The sequence below is a fragment of the Lissotriton vulgaris genome, chromosome 8 (genome assembly GCF_964263255.1).
Source record: "Lissotriton vulgaris chromosome 8, aLisVul1.2, whole genome shotgun sequence".
NCBI lineage: Eukaryota > Metazoa > Chordata > Amphibia > Caudata > Salamandridae > Lissotriton > Lissotriton vulgaris.
In genome coordinates, this window is record NC_141696.1 from 1,546,358,406 (window position 1) to 1,546,379,469 (window position 21,064).

Genomic DNA, 21,064 nt, shown 5'->3' on the forward strand with positions numbered 1-21,064 from the left:
AGCTGATGCTGCCTTTATGTGTCTGAAAAAGGCTTTTGTTTCCGCTCCTATTCTTGCACATCCGCAACCTGATCTGCCATACATCGTGGAGGCAGACGCTTCTGATGAGGCCGTAGGGGCTATTTTGTCTCAAAGGAATCCGCAAACAGGCCAACTGCATCCGGTGGCATATCTGTCAAAAAAACTGAACCAGGCGGAAAAGAACTATACAATAGCTGAAAAAGAACTATTGGCTATCAAAAATGCATTTCAAGAATGGAGGCAGCATCTTTGGGGGGTCTCATATCCTGTGACAGTGTATTCAGACCACCGCAACCTGCAATATATGAGAACTGCAAGGCATCTGTCTCAAAGGCAAATGAGGTGGATGTTATTCTTTGCTGAATACAATTTCATCATCACTTTCCGTCCAGGCATTGAAAACAGAAAGGCGGACACTCTGTCTCGTTTGGGTGACACAGTGTTGGTACAGTCTGACCCCCCGATGGAGGCCATCATCGAACCAACCAAGGTGATATGTGTGCTGAACGCAGAGGCATTTCTGGAGACGATTAAAAGACCTTACAGTGTCAGAGTAAGGGGAAATTACTACCACTGCCCACACCAAAGAAGCCATGGCAGAGCATTAGCGTGGATTTCGTTACAGGATTGCCCACAGATCATGGACACACGGCTGTTCTGGTCGTTGTGGATAGCCTCACTAAAATGGGTCCTTTTATTCCATGCAGAAATCTCCCCACAGCTGGTCAAACCGCACAGCTACTCTTGTCTAATGTCATCCGATATCACGGAATACCAGAAGTCATAATATCTGACAGGGGTCCTCAATTCATCGCCAGCTTCTGGAAATCATGATGTTTAGCGTTACACATCAAGGCCACACTGTCAACCAGTTTCCATCCCCAGACGGATGGTCAAACCGAGCGGCTTAATCAATCCTTGAAAAAATACCTACGCTGTTATGCTGCAGAGGCTCATGACTCCTGGGTATCCTTGTTGTGGCTAGCTGAGTTTGCCTACAATAATGCGTGGCACAGTTCGTTGGGGGTGTCTCCCTTTTTTGCCAATTATGGATATGACGCTCGAGCCTTGCCTATAGCCATCCCAGGAGATGTGGGAAATCAGCCTTCAGTCTTGAGTCTGGTCCGTCATCTGCATGCAGTCCAGAGGAAAGTATCCAAACACTTGGTCCATGCTAAGGCGGTCTACAAGAAATGGGCAGATAAACACCGTGGTGTGGGTCCGACGTATCATGTGGGGGACAGAGTATGGTTGTCCACGAAAAATATCCGCTTCAAACTCCGTTCGGTGTTCCATCCTAGATACATTGGCCCCTACGTTATTCTGAAGCAGATTAACCCTGTGGCATATAAATTGAAGCTACCAGCATCACTACGAATCCACCCGGTGTTTCACTGCAGCTTGTTGAAACCGGCGATGTCAGCTAGGAGACAGGCTCCTCCGCCAGTGCAGTGTGACGGTGGGTTGGAATATGTGGTTCGGTGCATAAAGGACTCTAAAAGACGTAGAGGCGCATTGTGGTATTTGGTGGCCTGGAAGGGCTACACTGCTGAGGACGACTCTTGGGAACCTTGTCAGAATGTGCATGCTCCTGTCGCGGTCAGGACATTCCATCGGAGGTTCCCTGCTAAACCCGGGCCTAGGAGGCGCTAGGGGGGAGGGCATTCTGTCAGGATGAAGCCTCACCGCGCCTACCCAATCGTTAAGGAACTACACTTCCCATGAGCATCTGTTTCAGGAAGTATATGGGCAATGGAGGCAGGAAGGAAGTTGCGCGTAATTTTGAGTCTTTGCTTTGACTCTATCGGGATTGGAGAGGTTCCTGTATGCTGCGGCGCTTAGCTGTGGAATCCGGCTGGAACCAAGGACTCGACATCACTTGTTCTTGTGAGGTATTTGGGGCGGGCGTTACAGCCGCTGGGAGCCGCTCTGCTCGCGCGCTGTGATTCCGTTGTTGCATTTATCCCCGTTTGTGTTGCCGGAGGATACGCGTCGGCTGACGCGTGCTGGTGCCGAAGGGGAAACTGATTTGTGGTTTTCCGCGGAACTGAGCGGCGGCCGCTGCCAGTTGCCGTGACATTCGTTGATTCCTGGAAATTGCCGGTTATTTGGGCTTGATACTGAAGTGGACAAGGTAGTGTTCCGTTTAAGAATACCGAGGGTGTTTTCTGGTCACGTTTTTTCGCAGGGGTAGTGTGGTGGTCACAACTACCTACCGCCAGTGCTTTTGGATACTAGGTTATAGTTGCTTGCAGCGGAACGTAGTGGTGGTCGCAACCACACGTTACCGTTCAGCAACGTGGACGTGTGAAGGGTGAACATTATCTTTTTGTTTCTCCGTCTGTTGTATCATTATTCTTCCTTGCCCATTTTCAATTATATGACAATAACATTCTTGAGTGATTATAGAGCTTCCTCTCTTCAACTCTTTATGTTTTATGAACTTCTGGGGAAGAGATCTCTACTGCATTGAATAAGTAGAGGACTACAAGTCTTTGGGGTCATATGAACAGTCCTATTCCTCATGATATGGTGTGTATGAGTATTGGTGGTAAAGAGATGGAATGGAGGTGTAGAGATTAGCGATTGGTGTAATAACAACTGTGTTCTGTTGCAGGAAGCTGGACTATATCTGTCTTATGATGGTTGGAGGAAAGTGTACAGCCTCATAAGGTATTCGGGTTCTAGAGAGAATTTATGAGAGTAGACTTCAACATAGACTTGTGCTATAATTCCTATGTTTTGTCATTTCAGATCCCTTGTCCCTGCTGACCCTTTCCCTTCCCCGGTCTCTTTTCATTATTTATCCCTCGCCTGATGGTTCGAACCCCCTGTGTTTTATATCCAGGGTGTTGGTAACATCGGGAGGTGAACCCCTTTGTTCATCGATCGTATCCTGCGGAGCGGGCCCTGACAGGCTCCCCATGAAGAAGCGCATCATCTTTAAGACCTTGACAATTGCTTTTAAAGCTTTGCATGGTATAGGTGCCCGCTATCTTCAGAAATGGATCCTTTTCTATTCTCCAGCCAGATCCATGCGCTCTTCCTCTCAAGCCAAGGCAGCCACTCCCAGGAGATGGCGTGCCGGGGGGGGGTGGCGCTCTTTTAAATTCCTTGCCCCGCAGTTATGGAACGATCTCCCGCTCTCCTTGAGATCCAGCTCCAATCTTCTTGCCTTTAGAAAAGACCTTAAGACATTCCTCTTCCTGCAATAAACACCGCCTATGCTTCTATGCTTCTGTCACCCGTCCATTTTCTTTTTTCTCTGACCTTGCTGAGGCTCTTACAGTGCCGTGACACTCCTCGGAGTAGCCGTGCCCTATAGAAGCACCCCCTTAACATTAACATTAACATTAACAAAACATATTTAGTTTATACAAATAATTATATTTTCTTCTTGATTGTTCCTTCTGCATTTGGGTCTAGTTACTTGTTTGTCTACTGTTAGGATTGCCTAGGAACTTTTTGCATACATATATTTCAAAAAGAACCTTCCTTCAATACTTGAAAAGGAAAACAAAACGGACTCCGCTTGAATATGTGCTTCAGTTTTCTGTTTATTTAGTGCATATTGCATATAGATATATATATAGATATAGATATATATATCACACCAAAATCCCAGCAGTGCAACCATCCAGGGAAGCGGCGCAGAACCGGGAAACAGACTCCGTAGGCAAGGCTAAAAGTATATGTATATGTATATGTATATGTATATAGCGATGGGCGCGGAGGAAGGCTTATCATGCCGAAATGCATTCGCCGCCGCTGGGACTCATGAAATAAACCTGTGTCCTGCTCTGAACCCCCTTGTGGCCTCTGATCTTTTCTTGGAGAGACTATACCGTTAAATATATATATATATACAGGACACTTTGAAGAAATGGAAGGACGGCAGCGGACCCAGCAGTTGAAGGTGCAATTATCTTTATTTGTGCATAGTACCCCGCACCTCAGCCATGACGTGAATGTGTGTATAGGTGTGTTGTTGAGTGAATGGATGTCTCAGTGGTACATGTGTGAGTAACTGCATATGTGAAAGGCAGTATATGTGAGTGTTGGAGTATATAAATGACTATATGTGAGAGTGAAGATTGAGAGAGTGGCTGTATGTATTCGTGTGTGCTTGTGTCAGTGTTTGTATAAGTTGTGTGTGTGTGTGTTAGTATTTGTATGAATACGTGAGGTGGTGTGTGTATAACTGTATATGTGAGCAAATGGGAGTGTGATTGATTCTTTGCATGACTGACTAGGTGTGACAGTAACGAGATGGATGAGTGGTGGTGTCTGAGTGTCTACATAGGTGTATGAGTGCCTATGTAGTACTGTAGTGATGAGTGACTGCATGTGTGAGTGACTATGGGTGAATGAGTGGATGTGTGTGTAGACCTAGGAATCAGTGAGTGGGTATGTAATAACTGGTATTGGTGTGTTTATGGTTTCAAAAATGGTAGTCTGTATTTTAGAGTGGGTGCAACAAAGGTTATATTAGGGTGGGAGGAGGTGCATTAGATTATAATGTGAATGATGTCATCAGTGAGGTCACTGACCATGTAATGAATTATGTAATATGTGATGTCATTAGCAGTGCATTGCAGGAGCAAAAGTTATAATAAGCTAAACTAACTATAACGGCCACATTTCTCTGGTTTTGTATGAGTGAAATGTCCAACTAACGATAACGTCCCTGACACCTGTGTTTTTTCAGTGAATTTCTAAGGTTTTTTAAATGATAATTTCTAACTATGCCTGCAGAGGTAGGACATGTACAGACAGAGGAAGAAAGGTACAGAAAGAAGCAAGAGAAATAGAGAAAGAGGCAACAGAAGTCCAGAAAGAGGAAGAAAGGTGCAGAAAGAACCAACAGAGGTGCAGAAAGAGGCCTTGTTGCAAAGTCATCCTGTGCCCCCAACAGTTCTGCTGACTGGTACTGGTGGTACCTGACTTTGACTAACCAGGCCCGGAGCCAGTGCTATTCTGAAAGACATTTAGAATAGAGTGAAAACACCTACATACACTAGGCTTCACTATGTGTTTTGGTATCCCTATGATTGGCATGATCTCCCCTGTAAGGCCGTAGTACATAATAGTGCAGGGGCATTAAAACTACCTCTAAGTCAGAGGTACAGTAAGAGGCAAGATAAGTGCAGAAAGAAGAAATAGAGATGCCGAAAGAGGGAACAAAGGTGCAGAAACAGGCAAGAAAGGTGCAGAAAGAAGGAACAGGGGTGGAGAAAGTGGGATACAGAAGTTTGCACGAGAAGTACAGAAAGAAGCAAGAACAGTGCAGAAAGAAGCAAGAGATGTACAGAAAGATGCAAGATAAGTGCAGAAAGATACAATAGAGATGCAGAAAGAGGGAAGAGGGGTAGAGAAAGAGGCAAGAGGGGTGCAGAAAGAGGCTAGAGAAGTGAAGAAAAAGAAAGAAAGGTGCAGAAAGAAGCAACAGAAATGCAGAAAGAGGCAAGTGAGGTGCAGAAAGTAGCAGGAGTGTCTTGCACACCATTACTACCAATTTAACAACCACATTCAGCAATAATTAACAGGTGACCATTCTAGGTTTACCAATGACCTTCCACCACGCTGTAACACTTGTTGATGCATTTTTGGTAACGTTTGATCCATTTGAGCTAGAAACAAGGCTTTTTTCGTTCAAATCTGCAGATTTGGCAGCAGATGATGAATTATGTGGCTAATGCAGAAAATGTATAATTGTGCAAAAGTTGGTGCAACCTAACAGTCGCGTAATTCCAGTGGCCCTGCTCATATCTCTGACCAGGTCCAGAAGTGCTCCTCAGTGATTCCTTCTTTTTGTCTCATTGAGTTCATAGTTTAGCTTCTATGGAAATGAGGAAGACTAAACCTGAAGTTACCACTCCACAACACAGACTACCATACCACAGAATTAGTCTCCATAACACATAATCCACTCTACATAATTCCTATACACTAAATACCACATACTGTCTATCCACATAATTTCACTGCACAATATATTACATAATTCCACTATATACAACCTACATCCACTACACGAAACATTAATAAAACTTTTAGCTTTACAAAGCCAATAGTTCTAACTCTCGCAAATGCAACACCAATTACATTACAAATGCTTCTTTAACTGGTAGTCATGTTTGCAGAGAGGTGGAGAAAGGGTGCTGGGCCTCTGACCAGTGCCCAGCAATCCCGATGCGTAGGAATTAGAGAAGGTACCAGGAGGGCTTCTTGGCCCCCAAAGTCCCTCAGAAGTAAAGTGGACTTCGTCCCCCATATTGTAGGCTGCCCGGAGGCGAGCTTTCAGAGTGGTGGAGAAAGGTGAGCATGGCCTCCGAGGACACCTTAGCAATCTCACTGTGTACGACTTACTGGAGGTAACAAGAGTGGTAGTTAGCCCCCAGGGACATCCTTGGGGGGCCAACTACCCCTCCTATTACTTCCAGTAAGTCCCACACAGCAGGATTGCTAAATTCTCAGCGCAGGCCATGCTGCCTTTGACCACCACTCTGCAAACGTGCTCCCTGGCGCGCTCTTGGATGTAGATTGAAGTCACCTTCGCTGCTGGGGGTCTTTTGGGGCCAACTAGCCTACCTCTTATGTCCAGTAAGCCTCACATAGTGGGATTGCTGAGAGGTGGACAAAGGCCACACCCCCTTTCTCCACCACTCTGCAAACGCACCTCCTGGCGTGTTGGGGGATGCAGTTCCCTTGCTTCCTGATGGTCCCTGGTGGCCACCTAGCTCACCAGGTACCTCCAGTAAGCCCAACACAGCTGGATTGCTGAGAGTGGTCTGAGGCCATGCCCCCTTTTTACACCACTCTGAAAACCTGCCGCCTGGCGCATTGCTGCTCGGGGGATGACGCCCACTTGTGTTCTAAGGTCCTCAGGACACAAGAGGACCTCATCATCCCACCAGCAGTGCCCCAAGAGGCGCGTTTGCAGAGTGGTATAAAAAGGGGTGTGGCCTCGGCCCACCTCTCCTCTCAGGAATCCCACTCTGTGGAGCTTACTGGAGGTACCTGGTGGGCTAGTTGGCCACAAGAACCATCAGGAATGAAGGGGACTTAATCCCCCAACTTAGAGCGCGCCAGGGGGCATGTTTGCAGAGTAGTGCAGGGAAGGGCGGGGCCTCAGCGATATGCCAGCTTTTTTTTATTTTAGATTTTGGAAGGGGGGCTGTGGACCTCCCTTCCCTTTATTACTTTTGGGCCTTGGGGACTCCATTCCCCCATGGCCTGAGCATTTTTTCCATAAAAAAATGGGAAGAGGGTTGCATGGCCTCCCTTCCCTGGGCCACTATGTGGCCCGGGGAACCTCATCCGGCGGGGCTTGGACTCAAACTGTATTTTTCCCAGGAGGGGGGCGTGTGTCCCCCTCCCCTGGGCCACTTCTGGCCCTGGGGACCCTATCCGCCGGGGCCTGGCCTCATTTTTATTTATTTTCACAGAATGGGGGCCGCATGGCCCCCTCCCCTCTGCCACCTGTGGCCCTGGGGACCCCATCCACCGGTGTCTGGCCAACCTGCTTATTTGAGATGGGGGGCCGCGTGACTTCCTCCTGAGGCCAATTATGGCCACAGGGAACCCATCCCCTCGGCCGTCCTTCCTTTAAAAAAATTACATTAAAGGGGAGGGGGGGCTGAGTGGCCCACTTTTGGCCCCAGCAACCCCATCCCCTGGGGGCTGGCATTTTTTTTATTAGGTGAGGGGGGCCGCGTGTCCCACCTCCTGGGCCACTTCTGGCCCAGGGACCCCATCCCCCGGGGCCGGCCATCAGCGTTGGGGACCATGGGGTAAGCCCCAATGCACCCACAGTCCCAGCTGGCTCCCAGCCTACTGCGGGAGCCGGAATCGCTTTTGGACAATGGGAGCAGCTAACATGCAGCTCCCCTTGCCCAAAAGCAATTCTGCTTTGCTTTATTGATGTGAGAGCAGGTTTCCTGCTCTCGCTTCAACGAAGCAAAGCAGTGTTTGTCATAGCAAACAGCAATGTCCTGGGGATGGACGGACACCTCCGGACATTGCTGGAGCCGGCCCTGGGGGGTGGCGGTCCCCAGGATCATCATGGGCTCCAGGAGTCGCCCCCCTACCAACGTATGCAGAGCCCCAGGGATGTGGTGGTCCCCGGGGCCCAGGCGGCTGCAACGGACCCCCGCATTTGAATAATTAGTGCCCGGTGGAGGTCCCTGGGGCAGCGGCCCCTGTTATTTATTTACTCATTGCCCCAGCACCTGGCACACCCGGGAGCCTATAGAAAACAAAGCATGGAAGCCTGCGCTTTGTTTTTTGTTGATTCTTTACACCAGATTTGCACACCCAGTGTGAATTTCTTTTTTTTTAATGCTTTTTTTGGCCCTGGGGTCCTTGTGGGACCCTATGAGCAGGCCTAGGAAGTCAGGGTGTTTGTACCCTGCCCCCTTGTCTTGTTTTGTAATTTTTTTTCACCCTTTTTCTGTGACTCGGTTACCAAGTGACAAGATTGCTGCCAACACTTCCTGTTTTGGAGTGTTAGCAGCCAATCAAAATTAAGCTCGTGCTCAAGAGGATTCGCGAATCCTCCTCGGTGCTTAGATATCGATATTTTTATTTTTGAGTGTCTCAGCAACTACTGAACAGATTTATACAATTTAAAAAGAAAGAGCCCTTTCTGAACCAAGAGCTACCTTTTTGCCGAATTTGGTGTAATTCCGTTCAGCAATTCGGGCTGTAGCTGTGTCTAAAGTTCCTATGGAAATTAAAATGGGGAAACGCATTTTTGGACCCCCCTTTTTTCTCGCCCCTCGCTTGACGAATCACCCCGAAACTTTCAAGACAGGAGCTGACCGGGGCTCACCATTAGTTTTGGAAATTTCACGAAGATTCGTTAAACAGCGCCAAAGATATTGGCAAATCAAAAAACGCTTTTCCTATGGAAACTAGGTCCTAAATATAACGACCTACTGGTGACCGCCAGTAGGTAAGATATACATATATATTTAGGTATCTTTATTTTACCTACTGGTCCTTGCTAAATAGGTAGTTATAGTCAGGACCTAGTTTCTATTAGGTATGGGCGGAAAATCCGTTCCGCTCGCGGATTTTGCGGATTTTCGGTAAATTTGCAATCCGCGAGATTCGCGAATCTCCCGCAAAATCCGCAAATCCGCGAGCAGTGGATTTTGCTCGCACTGCTCGCACTGTTCGCGTGAGTTCGCGGCTTCCCAGTACAACTTCGCGCCCCGCGAATAAGTGCTAAATTGCAGAAATACGATCTTAGCAAAACTGAAACTACTTACCAGGTTCAAAAGTTCAGGCTCATCATTAGTAGCCATTTCCTGTAGTGCTTCCTGAGGGGCCCCTCCAGAGTTCAGTTGCCAGTTGCAACTATTATGTGACCCTGCTCTGAACCTCAGAATAGTTACACATATGCCACAAAGGTCCTGAATTACAGCTAAGGGAGACAAGCAGGAGCCAGGCTGGAAGTTAAAATCCATTAATCAGCCCCTAATTCATTATTGTCAGTTGGGGCAGGGCAGGTGTTGTAACTAATTTTGCAACAATGAAAGCACTTAGCAAGTGCAAAAGATCACTAATCAGGGCGCACTAAGGAAGCAGGTGCCAGCTAAAAAAATATTCTGTGACACATTAATCAGCCCCAAATTAATTCAGGTCACTTGAGGCAGGGAAGGTGTGCTTTGCTTTGCCGAAAATAATGTACACTGGACAACCAGAGGGTGTGGTGATGAAACAGAGGGTGGCATGGGTGGGCCAGAGGGTGGCATGAGTAGTCAGAGAGTGGCAGTGGTGACAGAGAGTGGCAGTGATGAAGAAGAGTGTCCCAAACAGGCTGGACACGTAGAAACAACAAGTTCGCAAAACTTGCGACCCGACAGGTAAGTTCGCAAATTGCGAAATTGTAAAAACCCTCGCGAACTGGCAGAAACACGGGCGAACACAAAAAAAAAAAATCCGCAAATTCGCGGGAATTCGCGGATTTTGCGGATTGCGAGTTCGCAAATCCGCAAAATTCGCGCACGCGAGATCCGCAAAATTCGCCCATGCTTAGTTTCTATCAAAAAGATGATATTCTCTCCTACTGCCAGAAGACTTGGCGGAAGATATACCCTATTCAACACGGTCACCTGCACGTACCCAATATTAAGAAGGAACTCCGTAACGCCACAAACCATTTCTTTGAGGAAAACACTAATTTGGTTAGCTCACCCTCAATAGTGTGGGAGTACTGTACTCAGAGGGCAAGCGATAGCATCTATTTCGGGGCATAAATGAGAAAAACCGAAGGAACTCTTAGAATTGGAAATGACATTGCAGGCAGCCAACGCAAACCACTCGGCAGACCCTACACCAGAAACGGCACACACTCTACACCTCAGACAGCAACAACATAGGGGCTAGTTACAAGATAGAACGATGGCTAACCTGGCAGCGACTAGGCACAAAGTATATGACATAGGAGATAAAGCCGGGAAATTATTGGCTTGGCTAGATAGGCGAGAGAAAAGTTCTAAGGGGATATGACAAATAAGGAAGGCAGAGGGACGACTTGTGACGGTCCCAGAAGACATAGTGAACACACTAGCAGACTATTTCCGAGAAGTCTACACATCGACTTTAGATGTAACAGAGGCTGAGGAAGCGAAGTCCTTGCTAAATGTAGAGATGCCAATGTTAACACAAGAGGCTACTCTGGAATTAGAGGCTGACCTAACAACGAGGAGCTACAGTTAGCAATCAGATCACTGCAGTCAGGCAAAGCACTGGGACCCAATGGGATCCCAGTGGAATGGTATAAACAAATGACAGAAACTCTCTGCCCACATCTACTGGCAATGTACAATGAAAGCCTGAAGAAAGGCAAACTACCAATAGATCAAAGAATAGCAACGATAGTGGCAATCCCAAAGCCTGGTATGGCCCCGTCTGAGTGTACTTCATACCGCCCTATTTCTTTATTGAATGCCGAAGCCAAAATTTTAGCTAAACTAAACAGGCTGATGACCCATTTACAGCACTTAATACACCCGGATCAATCTGGTTTCATGCCTAACAGGAACACGGCACTCAACCTTAGACGATTACATGGAGCAATGGCGAAGGTGCCGACTCTGCCTGAACCGGCAGTGATTTTGTCCCTGGATGCGAAGATGACCTTTGACATGGTAGAATCGCGATACCTCTTTGCGTTCCTCCCACATTTGGTATTCGGCCCTAAATTTTGTGCATGGGTGCGCCTCTAATACACAAGACCAGTGGCTCATGTTACGGCTTACGGGCACATGTTAAGCGAGATACCCTTGGCAAGGGGGATGCGCCGGGGCTGCCCCCTATCGCCACTTTTGTTCACGCTGGTGCTGGAGCCTCAGGCGACGCTGATTAGAAAAGCCCCATTGCTGAAAGGTATTCGATGGAGGAAGGGTTGGGAGGATCGTCTCTCTCTATACGCTGACGATTTACTGGTATACCTCACAGACCCGGAACAATCTATACCAGAGCTCCTCGACATCTGTGATACCTTCGGGAAGGTGTCAGGATATACAATAAACTGGTCCAAGTCGATCCTATATATACACTGCAGGGGCCGGCACTGCAACTTCCTACCGAATACCTATTGATAGTTGCGAGGGACTCCTTTAAGTACTTAGGTATACATATCACATCGGATGAAAAATAATTCTTCTCCAAGAATCTGGCACCCCCGGGGGAGGAGCTACGCTAGCAAACAAGATGGCCGCTTAAGCTCCCAGCTCCGTTGACCTCCACCAGCAGCTCGTATATCCTGCAAGTTATCCTGATTTTACACCGGACTCCCGTATGTGTGAGGAGTAGCTGACTCTGAAGGCGCAATCCCGAACTTTTTATCATACCGGGTGACGGAGATATGCCGTGTTTCATTCTTGGCCTACCCCGGAGCTGAAGCCGGGGCCTCGATTTCCAATTCATCCGGGCTGGAATTGAACAACATCGGCTGGAACCTTGGGCTTTGTCCGGTCTCCCGAACGGGGATATAATCTTCCTGGTTTTCGACGGCGATCTCGTATCCTGCCTGCAACACACACGCTACGGCGTGTCACATCGTTTGGTGGCCCCGTATCCGACACCTGGAGACACAGTAAGCTTGCCGTGGGGGTGCGGACGGGAGCCCTGATCAGCGGCGAAGGAGCAACATCGTGAGGTGAGAGCGCCCGTTGTTGGTGTCCGCTCCAGATTTGCCTGCCACCCCGGAGAAGCCGGCCTCCGGGGGTTTGCATCCTGATCTGTTGCTTGCGAGAGGAGATGGAGGGGACAAAAGACACGCCACCGCTGCACGTCGTAATGGCGGCCATTAGAGCGCTCCACTCACTGATCATCGTCAACTACCGGGCACTGTCTGTAACGATGGACGATCTTTGCCGGGGACCGGACAGTGACTTTTTGCCATCATCGCAGCCAGCGGTGCTATTAACGGAACATCGTATATCCGACTTCGAGGTCCCTGTGCAGGAGCTGGATTCCTTTGGCGCTGCAGACTCCTATAATACAGATTGCGCGCCCGTGAACATTGTCAGCGTTCCCTGCTTGAGCCCTATCTCGCCGAACATCACTATGGAAAACCTTGACTGCCTCAACAAGATCACCTGTGACTATGGGAGAGTTTTATCCTCCTGCCACGCTTTTCCTCGCCTGCTTTGTGTAGACTGTGAACTTTTATCCTTTAACTGGCTTGTTCGTACTGACTTGAATCTCCATGAAAGCTTTACCGCTCTCACTGCTGCTGTGGCCTGGGTTACAATTGCTCCAGTGAACACTCGTACTGGCCAGGGTTAACTTGTGGGGCTTTTCAGGACACGGGACAATAATGTAATCGGTTGCTGGGATTGTGGCCTGTGAACTGCGGGAGTCGGTGGTATGTTTGGTACTTCCCCGGATTGATTGTGTATTTCGCTGCCCTTTCTTTTGAATTTGTTTCCGAGGGGTCGCATCTGGTGGGGGGGAGGGGAGTTCGGGAGTGTGTGTTTTTGTTTCTCCTCCTCTGCTGTTTCCTTCTTTTAGGGATGCTTCTGGGCGACAGGCACGCTGCTAGTGTGTTAGGCCGTAGCCATTGCAGGGGTGCAGGGTGGTGGGGGGTTTGTTATTTTACCTTTGTTTTGTTCTATGGCCCCCTTTTTCTTCTCTTCTCTCTTTCGGGTATTCCTCTGGGCGACAGGCGCGCTGCTAGTGGGGTAGGCCATAGCCATTGGAGGGCAGCAGGGTGGGGGGCGTGGGGGGGTTTGTTATTTTGCCTTTGTTGCGTTCTATGGCCCCTTTTCTTTTTCTTTTTCTCGCAGGGTCCGGTCGCGATAACTTTCGGTTTCATCCTGATGTATATGAGTGGGCGGGGTATGGAGTGGGTGGCTGTGATGATAGATAGGTAGCTTAGTTCTTTACCCTTAGTGAACTTACTGGCGCTTGCGTTTTTACTTTTGGCCTACTTTGATCCATGACTGCTTTTAACACTTACCCGCATATTTTATATCTCCGAATGTGTAGCTCCGGCTATCCTGTATCTTCTTCTTTATTTCGTTCTGGGGGGCGGGGTTAAAAATAAAATGAAACCTTATTCCTATCCTTGATTCGAAATGTTTCCGATACATTGTCTATCCTTTACCGCTGCCAGACCCATGGGTTGTCGGCTGAAGAGCTGTGTTATTGGCTTTCCTGATCCGTGTTACATGCATGTGGTACCGGCCCCTGCCGCTGCAGGGTTACTCTTGTATCTTGTGTTGAACGATAGAATACGGTTTTCAAAAAAAAAAAAAAAAGAATCTGGCACCCCCTATGGAGAGATTACGGAGAGATGTGATGCACTGGGCGTCCCTGCCCCTCACTCTTCTTGGTAAAGCGGCACTATATAAGATTATGCCCTACCCCGGTTCCTTTATGCCCTTGACAATACGCCATTTCCAGTCCCGCCCAGGTACTTTAGGCAAATAGCTGCACAGGTGTCGCTACTTCTCTGGGGCCACAGCCCTGCTCGCATAGCATAGGCAAAGCTACACAAAAGTTGGTATGATGGTGGGATAGCACTCCCGGACATAAAATTGTATTATTGGGCGGCACAACTTAAGGTCATTAACCAATGGCTCCACGCACCGCAGGATGACCCAGTGTACAGGGCAGATAGAGCCCGACTGGGAACAAATAATATGCTCACAATCCTATATGATAAAGGACTAGCACTGAAGTTAGAGGACCCTACAAAACATACGGCCACGCTGTGGCACAGAGCACAGACAAAGTTGGGATGGAGAGGGGTTATTACTAAACTTCCCCCGCTGTGGGACTCAAAAAAACTAAGATAGTTGAGAAATAGCAAGGGATTTGAATAATTGGACAATATAGGCATTTCCACAGTGGGAGATCTATGGGATAGGGGGACTGAAGTCCCATTTACCCAACTCCAGCAACAATATGAACTAGGCCCGACTGAGACCTACAGGTACGCGCAAATAAGGCATGCGTTGCTAGTGGCGATCCCACAAGACACTGAAGTCCCTGAGGCCTCCCCATTGGAGGACCGGCTGCTGACTGACCACATGCAAAAACGTGCCACGTCCTTCACATACAAGAAGCTGATTAACAATCTGCCAGACCCGACAGTCTCACTAAGAGGCAAATGGGTGACAGACGTAGGAGACGTAGATGACACGGAGTGGCAAGAAGCTTTAGCATCACCTAAGGAGGTGGGAATCCCTGCACGACTTCGGTTAGTACAGCTTAAGAGACTGCATAGGATATATTATACCAGATCCATATTGTATAAAATACTGAGGGCACAACATCCATACTGCCTGAGGGGGTGTGGAAAAAGAGGGTTCTTTCATACATACAATATGGGAATGTTCAGCAGTAGCGGAATACTGGCGACAGGTACTAAGAACAATATCACAGGTGATGGAGGTGGCGCTATTACCAGAGCCGCGCAGATGTTTACTCAACATGTGGGAGCCCAATGATCTCACGCGCCATGGACAAACATGGGTCACGCTGGGACTCATGGTGGCAAAACAAAATATTGCGCAGAAATGGGGTGCAGTGGACTTACCTTTGCTAGAGACTTGGTGTAGAGATATGGATCTCACTATGGTAACGGAAAGAACAGTGTATGCCAATCGTAAGAGTCCTAGAAAATGGACTAAAATCTGGGCGGCTTGGAATGCCTATGGGGGGACATCTGTGACCCAATACCAGAACTAGACTTGGATAGCTCAGATGAGGATTAAGGGGGAGGAGGAGGAGCGCACGATGGGGACTGAACTGCCGAATGACTAAACTAGGGGAGGTACAGATTACTTTTGATTGATAACAGCAATGTTTTCGGAGAATGTGCCACCTAACTGTAATACATGTTTTTTGCAATTGTGTCATCACTGCCTATATGTTGAAGGAAAAAAAAAAGAATAAAAATAATTTTAAAAAAAGATAATATTCAATGTTCCAAATCTTTGGCGACGGTTGATGAATCTTCATGAAATTTTTCAAACAAATTTGCCCGGTACTTCAGGTGCTGTCTGGGACGTTTTGGGGAGTTCCGTCACATGGGGGCTGAGAAAAAAGGGAGGGTCCAAAACGCATTTTGCCCATTTTAATTCCCACATGACCTTTGAACAAACCAACAGCCAGAACCACCGGATGGAATGACACCAAATTTGGCAGGGAGCTAGATGTTGATACGCAGATCGTCCTCTTTGTGATCTGGTATAAATGCATTTGGCAGTTTTAAAGATGTTTACTAGAAAATAAATGTGTATATATTGGTGAAGTAGTGTGGCTCACTGGTTAGAGGCGGCAGACCCGAGAGCAGAGGACGGCCCGGGACCAGGGTTCGATTCCTGGTGCGGCAGGTTTCTGGACCAGGGTCAGCAGACTCGATAATTCTCTCGCCTCGGTGCCCACTCTGATCAGCGATCACACTCGGCAACTCTGGGCATTAGCTTGCCTCATCTTCACTAACGGCCCCACCAGACCGCTGGAGATGCCTGGTCTCACCCTGGAGATACCCATTAAGGGACCATCTCTCAGGGAAGCCAGGAAGGGTTTCGCAGCGGTCGAAGCGCCTTGGGACCCTATGGGTAAGTAGTGCGCTATATAAATGCCTATACATACATACATTGGGAGGCAGATTCTCTTGAGCTGAGACCCACAAAAATATAAAAAATAAACAAAGGGGGCAGGGTAGGACTACACTGACCCCCTAAAACTGGTGGTCAGTGTAGCCCTTCGCTGAGGGTTAAAAACATTTTTTAAATCAATTTTGCCACAAATTCACTAGTGGATTCAATAATTTGTGGCAAAAATGAAGAAATAACATATGCCTGGGCTCCCATGCCTCTTTTCAAGTAAGCCCAGCGCTGGACCAAATACCAGGGGCATGCTGGATTTATAAACAAAAAGGAGGGGGTGCACGGGCCCCCCTCCAAGTCTTTGTGACTATTTATGAAGTTAACGCAGGGGAGGCCTTTAAGGTCTTTGCTGCAGCCCCAGGGACTGACACCTCTCCGGGGCTGTTTGATTTTAAAGAGCAAGTCAATTCAGTGATCTCTTCTTCTTTTTGCATTCTAAGAATAATAAATAAAATTGCTCACCTGATTACTTTTGACTTATTAAAAACTGTGGTCACTGCACTAGTTCTGGCAAGACTAGACTGCTGTAATGGTCTTTACCAAAACGTGCAAAAAGGATAAAAAAATAAACTTAAAAACTGCAATACACAGCAGAAAAGATGCCCTTTAACATCCCTAGGTTTGCATCGGCATCCCTTGTTTCGAATAAGTAAATTGATTTCCTATTGAATGGCACATTACCTTTAAGGCTCTCTACCCAACATATACGGCGCTGCATGGAATTGGCCCAGATTACTTTTAAAATAACCTTAAATGGTGAACTGCAGGTAGATTCCTATACTGAAGCCATGGAAAAAATCTAGTAGTTCCTCCCAACAAATGTATGTCCTGGGGAGGAAGGAGTTTCATCAGATGTATTGTCCTGCAACGGAACAGTCTTCCTCAATCTTTGAAATCCTCAACCACTCTTCTAGCTTTCAGAAATGCTTTGAAAACCTGGCTCTTCTCCAACTAAAGGAACTTTTCTTATTGATCACAGGCAGCGCCAAGACGCCTCTGGGTATTTACTGCACTTTGCACATCTATTCAATATTAATTTTGAAATGGGGGCCTCAAGGACCCCCCTAGGACCACCCGCTCCCAGTTGCCAAAATCAATATTTTTAAATGGGAGGTGGGCCGCGCAGCCCCCCTCCGGGGCTGTTCTCGGCCCTGGGGATTGCCATCAGCCCGGGGCATGCCCTCATACAAGAATGGAGGTGAGCCGTGCTGCCTAACTCTTGGAGCCAATAATGGCCTGGGGCCCACCACCCCCCAGGAGCAGCTCCTGCTATGTCGCGGGGTGCCCACACCTGGGACATACCTGTTTGCTGTGGCTTGGCGGGAGCTTTAACTCTCCTGCCAAGCCACAGCAAATGCTCCGCTTGCAGCAAGAGGAAGCATTAAAAATGCTCTACTCTCCCTGCCAGAAGCGGAGCAAAATTGCTTTCAGAGACAGGGAGCTGCCTTTCCAGCAGATCCCTATGTCTGAAAGCAATGCTGGATCCTGCAGGAGGTGGGGAGCCAGCAGGGACAGCGGGGGACTTCTCACACCCAAACCATTTGTCCACTGTATGGGGGCAATATACATCTCATCACAGCAGAGTCATTAATAATCAGATGATACTAAACGCTGTCTAAAAGGCACATTTTGACTTAGGCAGAAAAATTCCAACTTTATAAAAGTGGCATTTTCAAAATAGAAATTTAAAATCCGACAACCATTAGATTATATTTAAATTTCTATTAATTGGAGTCCTTGAATCATGGTTCCAGCAATTCCCAAACTGAGGTTATGGTATTATAAATACGGCTCCCGGTTTTCCGTTTAAACTGATTTTTACATATAAAAAGAGACGGAAAACCTGCTTTTCTTTGTCTGTATTTATATGTAAAAACGGGAAAATATGGGAAAATTCTAGCACATTTTGAGCGCTGCTGTGCTCTAGCAGAGTTGCCTCGCCAGGCCCTTTTGCTGATTCTAGGGCTGTGGCTGCCTTCAGTAAAGCGAAACACCAGCTTTAGTTTTGCTGGACATTTCTTTGAATTCACGGTCTTTTTGCGCTCCTGTCGGCCTTTTGTTAGCTGCCCCAGCAATGTCTGGGGCTCCGCTCCGCCCCTCGAGTGAGCCTAGCCAGCCATTTCAAAAGAAAGTTAAGTACGGGGGACTTGGGCTGGAGTCAGTGGCGTATGCAGTTTGGGGGCACATAGATTCCAGTGTAATCTCAGCCACTTCTAAATAATTCACTCTGGCGCTGCCGTTTGTCCTGTTCAGCTCGTCTGATTGTGTTGTTTGCAGCCCCCCTCGTCTCACTATCACAATGTCTGCTACTCCTGTTCATTTTGCCTGCACAATGGGGGGTCGTGGCAGGAGGCAAGGTGCCTTGAGCTCCCAGATGATCTGCGGCTGCCAGCGCCAGGAGGCCTGCATTGTTCTAAGCGCCCCACCTCGAGGTGAATCCTGCTCACACACCGCATTCAGCCCCCCCTCCCTTTCCTTTGCCTTGGGCTGGGATCTCACTCTCACAGACATGCCTGGGGTGGACAGGGGGGAGTGGGCAGCGGAGAGAAGAAATCCGATTCTGCTGCCCCCCCCTCTTTCTTCCTCTTACTCCCTCTCTTTGTCGCGCTCCTCCTCACTTGCAGAAAACTGTGACTGTTCTTTCCTTTCTGTCATTCATTCCCCAGTAAAATGGATCCACAAAAAACCAAGCACTGGCAAACTAATGTGGCAGGGCAAGCAAAGGAACGATGGGTTGGAGTGCTAAACATGTGTTTAAACAGACCACTACAGTGACATTTAAGAAAGCAATCAATGAGACATTTAAACAACAAAGCCCAATAAGTGAATATACTACATCTACAGAAAACTGAACGTGACTATTTTAATAACACGTTATTCCAAATGTTTCAAAGACCATCCTGTGGTTATTTAGACAATAATCTATCACAATAGCTTTGAGTCATGGAAGGGGCAGCTTAATGTTTGATTACGAGTAGGCTGACATTTACTAAGTAGGATGGGTTTTCATTCATGATAATGATACATTTATTTGTGGGATTAAGTCTGACAATGGATGAACACTAACATACCAGCGATTTAGACAAATAAACTTGTAGGAGAATTTAGGAATTCATTCTTGGTTTAATGCAGTTTTGTGGCTTAGTAGCACAGACCTAAAATACTGAAAGCTGTTCACACATTATTTTGGGATGCTTTGTTAATTGTGCTATGTCACCATTGCTGACACAGAAGTACATCTTTCAATTACTCAAAAATACCAACTCAATGAAACTCATTTTGCCAGTGTCACGAAGATGAGAGGTGAATTCAAAGGATTTAAACCAACAGCGCAGATAAATAACTTCACAGGTCTTCTGTTTTGCGCGCGCACCACTCGACACCTGGGAGTGATCATGTCAGAGAGCCGGCACACCCATCGCATGTGCTCTGCAGAGGCCCTGTGTTTTGGGCAGCTGGCAGTGGAGGAAACTGTGTCTCTTTAAACAGTGTGTCCATACCAGGCCACCATCACCCAGCCCACGGGGCCGCGCGCGCTTAACTGGGTCCCCACCATCAAGATCTGTGGCAGCTGGATGACATCAGCCCCCACTGTGTTAAAGATATCCTGCAGTTTGTTGATGACGGGAATCAGCGCCTCCATGACGGCGGCAGGAATGAATGGTTTATTCACACCCAAACACATTAGCGCCACCTTATAGAGTTTTCCAGTCAAGCACTATTTTTCTTTTCAATGGAGGACACGTTACCCAGCAAAGCGAGCACTGGGGATGGCAATGAGGTTATCGTGATTATTTGTGACTGAGTGCTAAACACTGCTGTCCAATATGTGGCAATGACTGGACAGGACCAGGTCATGTGTGCGAAGTCAGCTCCAGGGAGAGGCACTTGGGGCAGTGCGAGGATCTGGTGGCGTCAAACTTGGCAAACTCGAAAGACCTGTTCAAAAAGCAGAAATTGAGAGGCTTATGGCAGTGGTTAGGGGCTATGAGCATAGTTTGCGCAAATCTAAATGCCCAGTCTTTGTCGGGGATGAGATGACCGTAATCTTCTTCCCTGCGGGGCCAGACACCGCAGTTGTGTGTGTGTTTTTGTGCCATACATGACCAGTAGAGTTTAGCGATCAGGGGGGAGCCCTCTGGGTCTGTGATTAGAAGTGTAAGTGGAGGAAATTCCTCAAGGGCTAGGTGATAGGAGGGTAGGAAGGACCTTAGCGTTCTGTGAAGCCTATTAAGGACGAATCTGTCCATTCTGTCCTGTGTCAATGGGGTGTTCTCCAACATGTCCATCTAGGAAGAGATCCCCCAAAGGTGGGTAAGTGTAACCTCAACAAGGAGTGTTTAAAAAAATCTATTGCTTTTAGATAGCACAAACTAGACCCGAGACATCAGGTATCAGAGCGTTTTACATGAGCACCAGTTTCATTGCAGATGGACACATTCTTTTTTGTTAGGCACAGGGAGATTAGGTGATTTGAACAGAATCAGAGGATGTGGAGCGCCGTTGCCGAAACTCGAACCCAGTTTCTCAGCTTCGAGGTCGACGGTTCTTGCCGTAAAGCTACATCCTCTCCTCTAAGGCGTTGTAATGGCCTTTCCATTGAGAGGAGCTGCCAGGGGTTCCTGGATAGGGGGAGCCTGGGGAGCATAAAAGGTGGAAGTCCAAGGTTCCTCAGAGCTTTCCCCATGCCCAGCATGTTATGAATAGGGTCTGAACAGCCATTGGGTCCAACTTGACGCCCCGCAGCAACAGCGCGTTAAGGGTGTGGTGACCTCTTGGTCCTGTTCCAGTTTATTGTAGGGTAAATGGGCATCTGAGTGAAAACAATGGTAAGCCAAATGTGCCTGCATGACCAGATAGCATAGGCAGAGATCGGGGACAGGGAACTAGCCTCAGTCGTTAGG

The 21,064-nt window shown here is 47.7% G+C and overlaps 1 protein-coding gene across 1 annotated transcript in view; it reads right to left on the minus strand.

Annotated features, from left to right (window-relative positions):
* Nucleotides 1-21,064, minus strand: part of LOC147700335 (uncharacterized) — a 209,067-nt gene that overhangs the window by 118,308 nt on the left and 69,695 nt on the right. The gene's annotated exons all lie outside the window — the stretch shown is intronic.